The sequence below is a fragment of the Pleurodeles waltl genome, chromosome 10, assembly GCF_031143425.1.
Source record: "Pleurodeles waltl isolate 20211129_DDA chromosome 10, aPleWal1.hap1.20221129, whole genome shotgun sequence".
Taxonomy (NCBI): Eukaryota; Metazoa; Chordata; class Amphibia; order Caudata; family Salamandridae; genus Pleurodeles; species Pleurodeles waltl.
In genome coordinates, this window is record NC_090449.1 from 1,032,621,829 (window position 1) to 1,032,635,518 (window position 13,690).

Sequence of the window (13,690 nt, forward strand, 5' to 3'; positions counted from 1 at the left end):
ATATCACATGAACTAGGACATACAGCTGGGAACAGTAGGAGAGTACCCTCTTTTTGGCATTTTTACCCCCCACTTTTTGCCTCCTGTCAGTGTGTTTTGACTGTGTTCACTGGGATCCTGCTAACCAGGACCCCAGTGACTGTGCTCTCTCCCTCTAAATTTGGTTGCCTAGGACTTTGCACACCCCACAATTGGCATATTGGTGCCCCCATATAAGTCCCTTGTATTTGGTACTTAGGTGCCCAGGGCATTGGGACACGAGAGGTTCCCCATGGGCTGCAGCATGTATTGTGCCACCCACAGGAGCCCATACAAAATGTGTCTGCAGACCTGCCCTTGCGGCTTGCGTGAAAAGGTGCATGCAACCTTTCACTACAGTTCACTGCACCAGGTCACTGTGAGTCACCCCTATGGTAGGCCCTCCCAGCCAAGAGGGCAGGGTGCAGGTACCTGTGTGTGAAGGCACCCCTGCATGGGCAAAGGTGCCCCTATGAACTCCAGCTCCATTACACTGGACTGCGTAAGTGCAGGGTAGCCATTTTACCTGTATACTGGACACAGGTCACTACCTATGTCCAGCTACAAAATGGTAACTCCAAACTTAGGCATGTTTGGTATCAAACATGTCAGAATCAAACCCAATACTGTTGCCAGTATTGGTTGTATGATTCCATGCACTCTGGGAGCTCCTTAGAGGACCCCAGCATTGCTCCTACCAGTCTTCTGGGGTTTTCCGGGCAGCCCGCTCTGCTGCTACCCCTTGACTAGCTCAAGCAGAGGAAGGCAGAACAAAGGATTTCCTGTGGGAAAGGGTGGTAACACCCTCTCCTTTGGAAATAGGTGTTACATGGTTTGGGAGGGGTAGCCTCCTCAAGACACCAGTATGCTTTGAAGGGCACATTTGATGCCCTCCTTGCATACATAGGTTATCACCAGTCCAGGGACCCTTGATCCCTGCTCTGGTCCTAAACTGTACAATGGAAAGGGGAGTGACCACCCCAGGGGTGGTGCCCAAAGCCATTTGATTCTGCCATCTTGAATCCAAGGTGGGCAGAGGCCCCTGGGAGCATCTGAGTGCCCAGCTCAGTCAGGTGACGTCCCTGCCCCCTCCTGATAGGTGGTCACCCTGCTCGGTGACCTATCCCCCGTCCTGGGCTGTTTAGGGTCTCCCTCTTGGGTGGGTCCTCAGATTTGACGTGCAAGATTCCTGCAGGACTCCTCTGCATCACTTACTTCATCTTCTGGCTACTGGGACTGCAACTGGACCCTCTAAGAACTGACAATCTGCAACTACAGTGACAACTTTGCACTGCAACATTGTTTCTCTGGCTCCTTTCAGCAACTGCAACATTTCCCCAGCTGCACATCCTCTGAGGGAAACAGGTCTTTAGCCAGCACAAGAAGTAAGAAGGAATCTCTCTTGGAATTAAGGAGTCACTTCCCTGCATCTGCAGACACCAACTACAACAATGACGGCTGCACGGATCTTCTGTCCTTCAGAGCTGCGTGGATCCTGCATCACAAGTTGTAGTCTGGAATGGCCCCCTTGGTCCTCGCTACCAGCTCTCAAACTTGGGAGACGGTTAGCCCTTGCCTCTCCTTGCAGGACAGTACCCCTGGGCACTGCGACTCTTGCATCTACCAAGGCTTGTTTGTTCCTCCTCCAAGGGATCTTCAGGCTCCGTGTAGCCTCGGCCCCCATCACTCCCTCCTGCAAAGCACAGTCTCTTGCCTGACGCTCCAGAGATGTGGGACTCTTCTTCAGGTGTTCTGAGTGGGCCTCACTGTGACTCCTTGGCCTGCTGCCAGTGCGTCGCCTGCGGGGGCTGACTCCTCTTCTTGTGACTTTCCCAGCTGCTGAGGATCACCCCTGACTCCCCTCTTTGGGTCGAGTCCTCTGGATCTTGCTGGTCCTCTTCAGCCTTGCAAAACCTTCTTCTCCGACTCCTGCCTTTGCCAATAATTGTGGGCGATTTTCCAGTGCCGCTGACCAACTGCATCACAACCGCTGATGTGGGACATCACTTGCATCACTTCTGGAACTCCTCTTCTGCTCCTGTGCGGCAATGCTGACTTTCTTCATCCACCATCGACCTGGTCCTGCATCCACAGAAGGGTGGGTAGTGAATCCTGCCACAACCGGACACTCAAACTGGACTTGGTCCCCTTCCTTTGCAGGTCCTCTTCTGTCATGATTCACCTTTGGGTTCTTCCAATCTTGTCTGGTTCTTGCACAATCCTCTTCCAAATTCCTCTGTGGGTTTTGGGAAAAAACAGGTACTTACCTCTGCTCTCCTGGCTGCTGGGGTTCACTCTGGTACTCACCTCTTGGGGTTCCTAGCTCCTCCAGCTACCCTCTACTGATTCCACTTCCTTGGATGGGGGACTGCCTTTCACATTCCATGTTTTTAGTATATGGTTTGGCTCTCCCCTAAAGCCCTCACTCTTTGCTCCTGCTTTTACCAATGCCTATTAATTTTTGCTATTTTCTGATTGCTAATGTGTTCATAATAGTGTGTTTACCTACCTCCAGTTGGTGTATTGCCTATGCTAACGCGTCCCTTTATGACTAATTTACTCACTTTGGGACTCGTTTTAGGCCAATGAATCTTTTGACCCTGATTGAAGACACCTTAGGATGAGATAGCTAATCAGCATGTCAATCAATACGTCAATAATGTCATCAATATTTATTATAACAATACACTTCACCTTAGTCAATGACATTAATAAGGCTCAGAAACCACCATGCAGTCATGAATAACCACACCAGTTTAGTTTGAATTATGTGATATTTATTCCCTATTGATTACAATTCTACTAGTAAGTTAATTAATCTCAAAACCAAGAAACACATTAGCATAGTCACAATATGGCAACTCTGATAAGATTTCATCAAGCAAGAATCACAAACATTAGAATATAACACGGCGTCAGCATAGGTTTTCCTTAGCAGAGTGTCATTAGTGCATCATTCAACAAAGCATGGATTAGGTCATTTGTCTATTTGTGTCAGTTTAGTTAACCCCTCTCCTAACCTCGAATTAGCATTGGCATGTTGGGCTTCATGCAAAACAATTTAGTAACTTCAATTTAGAAAATATCTAGCTATGGTCCCTGTCAAAAGAGAAGCAGTTGGTACCTAGAAAGGAAAAGCAAACAGACAATCACAATTTCATTGTCATATAGTTACCCTCGAAATTTGGGGTCAGCACTCAGGTTCGGTCTTCGTCCTCAGGACATCAGTTGATTCGCCATCAGCCAGGAACTCAGCTCGGGTAAAAGGGGGCACTTCCCTCATAAGGAGGTAAAGTGTAAACGGGCAATCTAAAGTAAGAATGGTTTTAAGAACCAAACAGCAAAGTCTCTATGCGGAGTGACAAAGTGTCTGGGTCATAGCAAATCACATCAGCATCTCCCCCTCTCCTAGTCTTCTACTCCCTAATTCTAATTTACTTCCTGGTGTCAAGGGTTTTTATCCCCTTTTCGTTGTACATTCCCCTAAAATCTGGTTGGACAAGGGGTTGCACCCCACTATCTTTAACCAATTAGCTTCACATTAGGTCATCGAATTTGTCACGCTATAACAGTTCTCACGTATTTTATTGGTCCTTATGATTGACGTCTTTAGCGGGTGGAATGTCCGGTATGATTTCATAGTCTTGTGGTCCTTTGCACATCTTCAGTCAGTGGCTCCATTGTCTGTACCGGTTCAGGCGACCTTGTACCTACAACTGGTCTACAGTGTTGCATTCAGCTAAAAATGTTTCAAAAGGCATGTCAAATTTCATGAGAACGGATCTACTACATTTACATTCAGCTTCTAGTTTGGAAAAAACAAGAGTTCATGTCCTTCAGCAAGTCAGCACACTGCACATTAGAAAAATACATTTAATAAGAGAGTCAGGCAGCTAGGCCACGACTCATGCTAACTAAGGCCTAGTGATTTATTAGCAAAACTCTTACATATGTCTAATATTATAAGTGTAAAATCATATCATAATATAGCATTTCAACATTATTAGTCAATTTTATTAGTCCCGTGTATGTTGGAGGCCACTCAACACGGGCACATTTCAAGCGCACGTTTTAGCAAAATACATCAATGCAGTTTTCTATGCAGCATTATTATACATTTGTTCATAAACATTTCATGTCAATATGGATTACATAAGCTACACTCTCTCAGTCCCTCCTCTTATGACACTTGTCATCACACGAACCTTTCCCTTAACCTTTCACTTTCCTCATAATGCGCATTTCAACATCTTGCCCTTTGTGTGAGCTTTCCCAAATTTCATTAAACATTTTCTCCCTTTCATTTTCTTCATTTCTTTTGCTTCGTTTTGTCAAATTTATTTTTTATTCTTTCATTAATTTTGCATGATCCCCACAATCCCAATAAGCAAATCAGAACAATCAATCGACCCCCTAATATTTTTGCAAGAACCCCATTCCAAATATTACTAAACCAGTTCCCTATTTCGGTAATTCCTTTCCCAACTTTCTCCCAAATGCCAGGTTCCTTCAGCTCCTTCAGATCCGCACTATTTCTTGTTAGGTTAGTAAGCATACTTCTAATCTTTTTACTATTGTCAGGAATAAATTCACAGCAATGGCGCTCGTTAAGCATTTTACAGACTCCGCCGCTCTTTGGTAAAAGAATGTCTGAAGCAAGCCGGTTTTGAAGAGTCATAGCGCTCTCCGCAGCAAGTTCAGTATCCATCAGGTGTATAGCCCCTGTGAAATATGTCAGCATGTTATCCACAATAGTAGAAAACTTTCGAATCTTTATGGAGTTTAAGAAAACCACTACTCTAGGAATTATGGTTCCAAATATGTCACCAACGACAGCAGCCGCTGTCTCTCTCTTTTGTCTAGCATGTTGTAATTCAGACATTTTAGGAATTTGCTTTAAGTCATCAATCTGGTAAATCTTTGGAAAAACTATTCCCAAATAACATGTCCCATACCATCCCTTAGGGAGACGGTAATAAGCATTAAGTCCACATATATAATAGATCCCAGGGATCGCTGGATCCTGCCCATTTAACATGAATGCCCATTTTCTCTGAAACAAAAACATGTGCCTGCACTCACTCGTTCCCACAAATAAAGTGTCATGCTCAGATTTTGGCCTATATATGCAAAGCCTACCTACATGTAATGCGTCTATAGCTATCTTGCCCTGTGTCTTTATTGCAGTGTGAGCATAATCATTTGCATGCGTGAGCTTTTCTAACCCCTTTTCTAGCCTTTCCTTTAATGCCTTTCGTCTATCATCAGTGTGATCTAATAAGCTCTTCTCTACAGGCGTTAGTAAGTAGGTTAAATTATTGCGGTGCGCATAAGCTGTTCCAAATGTCAGTGTCGGCTCATAGAAACCCCTAACTAATTTTATGCTGTGTTCTTTAGCTAATTTGTTTAGAAACTCAATCACTGGCACAAAAGAAAACACTACATCTAAGTTAGAGTAGAAGTATTGCACATCCTCTTGGTCATATAATCTTGTTAATACCAAGCTACAGCTTATCCCGTAACTTAACGGCAAGCTATGACAAAGCAATCTTTGTGCACACATAACAATTCTTTGCATCCATTGTGTCAACATACTTGTTCAACAAGAGATAGAAGACATTAGTAGATAGTTCCCCTTTTGAATTAGTTCCCTCATGCAAGTATTTTGCATCCTGCTCCAACTTCTCCCACAGTGTTAGTGTAGCAGTCTCAGCTTTGGAAGCATTGTCACCTTCTTATCCATCCATCGCATTCCCACAATCACACCTATAATTATTATTGCACATATAATACCTAGAATAACACTCAACCAACCACACATTCTACCCTTTTTACTCTCACTCTTAGTGTAACTCATGATGTGTACAGAATCAGATAGCAAAATAATATAAAGCAAACAATCAATTTGAGGACGATATAAAAGCTCTTTTTTATTTTTTCTCTTCTTTCTTGTGCAAAAGTCTCTCTCTCTCTGTGTGTATTTACAGTGTTGCACTCACTCCAGGACCCCTTTCAGGTTAAGCAGCTTGTCATAATCGTTTATTAAAGTCAATTCAGGTTATCAGTGTCATATCCGGTAATTTATCAGTCTCTTTTCTCAGCTTCTCAGCTTTCAATTTTAATTTCAATATTTTAACACAATCTCTCTCTAGAGTTGAATTCAGGTGCCGTAGTATTGACCTGGTACCTCTCTATCAAAACAGAACGCTAAGAATTCTTGCTGCCATTCAGCCGACGTTGCATATGCCCATTCTGGACCTGCGTTCCTTCCGTTTGCAACTCTTTTTCTTTTCAGTCTGCATTCACTCTCCAATTCTCCTTCACTGAGATCCTCTTTTCTAGTTGTGTCAACATCGTCCTCTATTGTTTCATAAGGGACCACTTTCTCTCCTGCAGCTTGTTGCTTTGGCCAGTTATCTCCTTTATGCGTTTTCTTCTTGCTTGGCCCTTCAGAACTTTGAACAGCGCCCTCCTCTTGTGCTATGGTGTTCTCTCTTGATGGACCTGCAACCGGCTCAGGAGGAGTCAGTTCACTTTGACCTCTCTCTGCTTCTTCCCCCTCGCCTTCAGGGTCTGTCACGGGCTCAACTTCAAACCTGAGTCCGTCTGCTTCTGGGAGAACCTCTCTTTGCGTCGGTTCCCCTGTTACCTCAGCTGAGATAGACCCACCGTCACCCCTCTGGAACTCACTTTGAGTGACTAAGCTGTCCTCAGTGGGCTCTCCTTCAGTCTCAGTTCCCCTTTGAATACTCTCCGGCCCTGAGACTTTCTTTTCTGCAGCTGCTGTTTTGGATACTTCAAGTTCCTCATCAGTCAGACATGTCACTCTCTTGGTGTGACTAGCATGTATCCAGTTCGGAACACCTCCACATTTCACAGCAGTAGTTGTTGTCACTATTACTTGATATGGCTCCAAACACGACTTCCTCACGTGTTTCTTGACAACAACCCAGTCACCGGCTTTCAGAGTGTGAGCTGGATCACTGATCGGTGGCAATGTGTTAGCCTTCACCTGGTGAGAAAAAGAGCGGACCACATCAGCCAGTCCCTTGCAGTAGTCCAACACCATATCATCCGTGATATTCACAAGAGCATTTGCAGGCACAGCGGGCAATCTCATAGCTCGGCCCATCAAAATTTCATGGGGGGATAGTCCCGTTTTCTTGTCAGGTGTGTTTCTCATTGACTTCAGTACTAAGGGCAACGCATCTGGCCATTTCAGATTGGTAGCTGCACACATTTTTGCCATTCTCGACTTCAAGGTACTATTCATCTGTTCCACTAGTCCTAATGCTTCAGGGCTGTAGCTACAATGCATCTTCTGCTCAATGTTCAATGCGGCACACAAGAGCTTAATTACCTCATTTTCAAAGTGTCTGCCCCTATCTGATTCTAAAGAGATTGGGAATCCAAAACGTGGTATTAACTCCCTAAGCAACAGCTTTGCTACTATGAGACTGTCATTCCTACGTGTAGGGTATGCTTCAATCCAATGACTGAAAACACACACAATCACCAACACATATCTCAGCCCTCCACACATAGGCATCTCAATGAAATCCATCTGCATCCTGCCAAATGGACCGCCAGCTCTCCCCTCGTGGTTCATATTCACCACCGTCCCTTTTCCTGCATGCAGCTGTTGACAGATGATGCACCTGTGACAGATAACCTCTGCAGCTTGTCTGAATTTTGGATTAAACCAATCCATTTTGAACAACCTGATCATTGCGTCTCTCCCTATATGGGCTTGGCCTTGATAGAACCTCGCAAACTGTGATAAAAGGCTGTTTGGTAAAGCCATTTTCCCCTCCTCTGAGACCCATAAGTCAGCAGCTCTTTGTACACAGTGCATTCTCTGCCAGGAGCATTTCTCTTCTCTGCCAGCATGTCCCTGCAATAATTTTAGCTCATCTAATGTGTAACCACCCTTAATGCAAAATTCAAACATGTTTAATGCTCAGTTTCAGGTAGCAATTCCCACTGATCTCGGAACGATATACAGTTCAGTGCGCAAAACCTTGTGACTTGATCTGCATAGCCGTTTCCCATTGACACAAAGTCCTGTATGAGCATTGCATTTCACCACGGCAATTTCAAGAGGTAACTGAATTGCATGCAACAAATCCTTAATCTTTTCGTCATTTTTCACTGGTGAACCAGAGGAGGTCATGAAACCCCTCTGTGACCATAGTCGGACAAAATCATGTACAATTTTGAATCTGTATCTGCTGTCAGTGTAGATAGTGACTTTCAGGTTTTCAGCTGCGTGGCATGCCTTAGTAAGGGCAATTAATTCAGCCACTTGTGCAGAGTACACTCTTTCAAGCCAGGAAGTTTCTATAATACTGGTGATTGTACACACAGCATACCCAGCTCTCAGTACTTCCACTGAGTCTCTCAAGCATGAACCATCAACAAACATAATGTAATCATTTTCTTCTAACTGAGTATCTTTGATATCGGGTCTTGGTTTGGTGCATAATTCTGTTACCTCAAGACAATCATGTTCCATTTCTTCGGCATCATTAATGTCTGCATTTTCAATAGGAAGTAAAGTTGCCGGGTTCAATACAGTACATCTTTTGAGAGAAACATTCAGAGACCCCAGTATAACGGTCTCATATCAAGTTAACCTAGCATTTGTCATATGCTGTGTTTTGGTTCAGGTTAACAGAATTTCAACTGAATGAGGAACCATTACTGTTAAGGGATGTCCCATCACTATGCCTTCACACTGTGTGAGGCTTTGACCAACTGCTGCAACTGCATACAAACAACCCGGTAAGGCTGCTGCGACTGGGTCCAAAGTAGCTGAAAAATATGCTACTGGGCGGTTTGCACCTCCATGGACCTGTGTTAAAACAGACAAAGAACATGCATCACGTTCATGACAAAACAGTAGGAAAGGCTTCGTGTAATCAGGCATACCGAAAGCTGGTGCCCTGCACATACATTCTCTCAACTCCATGAATGCCTTCATCTCTTTCTCTGACAAAATTATGTTACCTGGGTCATCCTGAAGTTCCTTGCCTGTCAGCTTTATCAATGGTTTAGAGATAATTGAGAAGTTGGGTATCCACTGGTGACAGTAGCCCACCCATTCCTAAAAACATTCTGACATCTCTCTTGGTTGTCGGGGGATTCATCTGCAGTATGGCGGTCACTCTCTCTTTGGATATTTTTCTCGACCCTTTCTCAATCTGGTGACCCAAGTACTTCACCTCTCTCTGACAGTATTGTAGCTTCTTTGGGGACACTTTATGTCCGTTCTTTCCCAAATGGTTCAGTAAGGCAATTGTGTCATACCTGCAATCATTTTTTGTTCTGGACACAATTAACAGATCATCAATGTACTGCACTAGAGTTGAACTGAAAGGCAGCTCTAACGACTCCAAATCCTTCTTCAATATCTGATTGAAGATGGATGGTGACTCAGAAAACCATTCAGGAATTCTGCACCAACTATACACCTTGTCCAGGAATTTAAAACTGAAAAGAAATTGGCTGTCCTCATAAAGAGGCATTGAAAAGAATGCTGGAGACAGGTCCACAACTGTGAACCACTCTGCATCACACGGAACCTGAAACATGATCACAGCTGGATTTGGCACTATGGGGCAACATTTTACCACAATCTTGTTTATTTTCCTCAAATCCTGCAAAATTCAAACCTTCCCACAAGGCTTTTTCAGACCCATTATTGGTGAATTACATGTGCTGCTCAGCACTTCTTACAGAACCCCTTGCTTTACAAAGTCCGCAATTATCTGTGCTACCTGAATGAAGACATCTTGTGTCATTTGATACTGCCGTACCTGCGGAAACACTGCATACTTTGACCGGTTCTACTCCTTTTATCAGTCCCACTTCTTTTCCTGTCAGGTCCCACACTTTCTCTGTTACTGTTTCCTCGGGTGGCAAGTCAAGTACTGTAAGCATCGGGAATTAAGTTATCAAAGGGTAGTCTTCGTTCACATTCTCTGTCTCCGACTCTGAAAACTGTCCATCGTCCCCTTCATCATCACTGTTTGTCTGGACTTCAATTCCTTCATTGGAACAGGTCATTCATGAGAACACCTCATTTTGCACAATAAGGGCCAGATGTACCAAGAGGGTCTTTTGCGAGTCGGAAATAGCGATTTTTAAGAAATCGCTATTTCTGATTCGCAAAATGCAATGTATCACATTTGCGATTCGGTAATAGCGATTTCTTAAAAATCGCAAATGCTATTACCGAATCGCAAATTGCGATACTGGCCCCATTCGCACCTATGGGCCTGTTGGCCCATATATGCGAATTTTTTGCATTTCCAAAATTGCGATTTCTTAACTAGAAATCGCAATTTTGGAAATGTAAAACCCCAGGGTGCTGGGGGTCTACAGCCCCCTCTGCTGCACCCCAAAATTATTTTTTTGTGCTTCACATGTAAATTTTGCACATGGTTACCACCAACTTCAGCTCGGTGGTGAATAGCGAATACTAAATGCCCAAATCGCATTTAGGAATTGCTTCATACATGTGCTAAGGAATCGCAATTAAGGAATCCTTATTTGCGATTTCTTATTTAGAGAGTCGCAATTTGCGACTCTCTAAACAGAGTCGCAATTTTAAGGAATCACTATTTTAGCGATTCCTTAAAATTGAGTTCAGAATGTCTTTCGTACATTCTGAAATGGCTTTTTGCATTCGCAAACGGGCATTCGCACCGTTTGCGAATGCAAAAAACCTTGATATATCTGGCCCAAGTCTCTTCCTAGTAGGGATACTGGACTCGAATCACCGACTACAAATTTATGTAATCCCTGGAAGTTGCCAATTTTAACTTGAACCGGGTCTGTAATTGGATTTGTCAGGAACTGATTTGCTACTCCCACTACTCTCATGGTACGCCCCGAAAGTGGTAATTTTGGAACCTCTGCACTTCTAACTGTAGAGCGTGTAGCTCCTGTGTCGACTAGGAATGAAACCTTGTGACCCATTACCTTCCCCTCTACATAGGGACCCCTCTGATGTACCTCTAGGGATGCTGCAAGCCTGCACTCCTCACTGTCTGAACAATCATCCGACCATTCATCATTTATTCCATCCTTACCACGCAATGGGAACTGTTGTACTGTGTTATTTTGACTCATTGTTTGGCCTGTGACCTGTTGAGGAAGCATCACCTGTTGCTGTCCCATTGGAGCTAATGGTCATTGCATTTGCTGTCTAGGTACCATGGGAACCTGCTGTTGTACCTGCTGCATTTGTGCTAGTTGAACACACGGCATTTGTATTTGCTGCATGGGCTGTAACCCCTGCATCTGTACCATGTTATTTTGGAAGTTCTGATTTTGTCCTCTCATTTTTGGACCCCTCACATTTTTAAATGTACCGACATCATTGCTCTGTTGAACAACACCATCCTGCACTACCATTGAGCATTCCCGCTTCCAATGCCCCACCCCCGCACGCGTGACATGGTGATACTTTTTTCATCCCCTGCACATCATTTTGAACCACAACAGTATTCAAGTCTGGACCGCGGTTCACAAAACCTCGACCTCTACCTCTTGGTTGTGCCTGAAACATGCCATTCCCTTGCGGTTGCTGCTGTATCACCTGCTGTACACCATTTCCCTGTATCCCTGCGTGCTCTGCCTTGATCTGCATCACCATCACCTTCTCTTTCTACTTTCTTTGCTTCAACTCAATCTCGTCACTACAGTATTTCGCATACTGCAACACCTCATCAATCGGCTTTGCTTGCCAACAGATCAAATTATTCTTAATCATCTGGCTAATCTCTGGCCTCAGCCCTTCAACAAACCTGAACACAAGATGGTTAATGTCTTTTGGCTCAATAGTCTCAGTGCCACTGTAATGTTTGAACGCTTTCAACAATCTCTCATAGTAAGCATGAATTGACTCTTTGGCCTCCTGCGAGGTTAGATCGATTTTCTGCCAATCAGTCACTTTCGGCGACACTTTCTGCTTCAAGAACTCAATCACTTTATGATAATACTTCATCACCTCCTCAGATGGTGCTCCAGTCACCTTATCCCTTGCCGGTTCCTGTGTCGGCCAATCTACACCTCTCTTGCACTCATTCAACTGTTGCACGGAGAAGCCTTGCAACAAAATAGTACCTGACTGCATCAATGGTGACTGCGACGTATTTGTACTCAGTGTCTGCGGGGCTAGCACACTTAGCCCTGCTTGTCTCATTGCCTCTAAAGGAGCCCCAATCGGACTGAGGTCTAGCAAAGACCTGAGTCCTTTTGCTGCTTGTCCCCTTGGTGTCATTGGTTGGGGAGTTCCTGTGAACCCACCTCTTATCACCTCTTGGGTCCTCACTTCCTGATCACACAAGTCAGGCTTACCCTGCGCATACAGCGGTACTGGCGGACCAACAGTAATTGGCAACGATATAGCAGCTGGTGTCTGACCAGGTCCCAAACCCAGTGGAGCAGTAACTCCCAGAGCTTGACTCACCGTGGCTGGTGCAGGTACTGACTGAGGTCCTGCTACTGGATTGTAACCCAGAATCAGTTGTAGCTGCAGCTGGGGCAGCAATTGCGGAGTTGGCTCAATCTGCACTAGCTTTGATCTCGTATATATCGGATCAGACGGCACCATTAGACTCGTATTTGTCTCTAGTACTGGGACATCTGGATAAATCCTCTGTATCTGTGGCGGGGGTTGCAACTGTGTCTGCATGTCTGGTGCAGTGGGTACACTGACACCATTCTGTATCAAAACTGTATCGTTTGTCTGCACTGTACTTGTAATGCCCTTACTTTGTGTCGAACCCTTAGGACCCGCACTAGTGCTCGGAGCATTGTCATTTATAGCATAAGGTGGCGGGCGATCATGTAACAACTGATTAAGAAATTCCTCATCATCTGAATCATCTTCATCCACCCAAGACCTCTGAGTTTCTTTTGTCTTGCTAGCGCCCTTGTCTGTCTTACAGGTGGCTTTCTTTCTCTGTGTCTTGTTTTCTTGTGTTATTGCCGGAACCAATTTAAGTCCATCAACTATTCCCCTTCTCCACATCTTGCTCTCATTGTCCCATCTAGCCTCAGCTAAAGTTTTCTCTGCCCTTTTTATTCTCCTTTCAAGTTTTTTCTGTCTTTGTCGTATGGCCATCAAATCCCAGGCTGCTAATGCCTCATACTGGGCTGGTCTCAGAGGTGGTTTCTGTACACTTAACATCCACCTCAAATTCTCCAGAATTCTTGTATTAAACGTTCCATGCTCCGGAAACGCTAAACATCCCTCCTTCTCTGTTAATTTGCGCCACTGCTTCATCCAAAGACATGCCGCGACTCCCTTTTCCTCCACTACTATATAAGCTGGAGTACCCTCAGGCGGTGTAGGCTCCCCTTCACTCGCCCTCATATATGTATCTCCTTTCCAGGCACTCTTTAAAGCCTTGAAAAACTTCATTTTTGCGTCTTTTATTTTGTTTTGAATCTAATCAGAAAATGACTTTAATTACCAGAACACTCTTCACCCACCTTTCTCAACCTAATGCCCCTCACGGGCGGCTGACAATCCATGCGCGACCCCTCTCGGCAACTGACCAATCCCAGTGCGGCACTACTGATGTCACACCCACACACAGCAGCTGACAAAGTCTTGTGGCTTGTCCTCCTTACACTGGATGCACACCAAACTAATGCA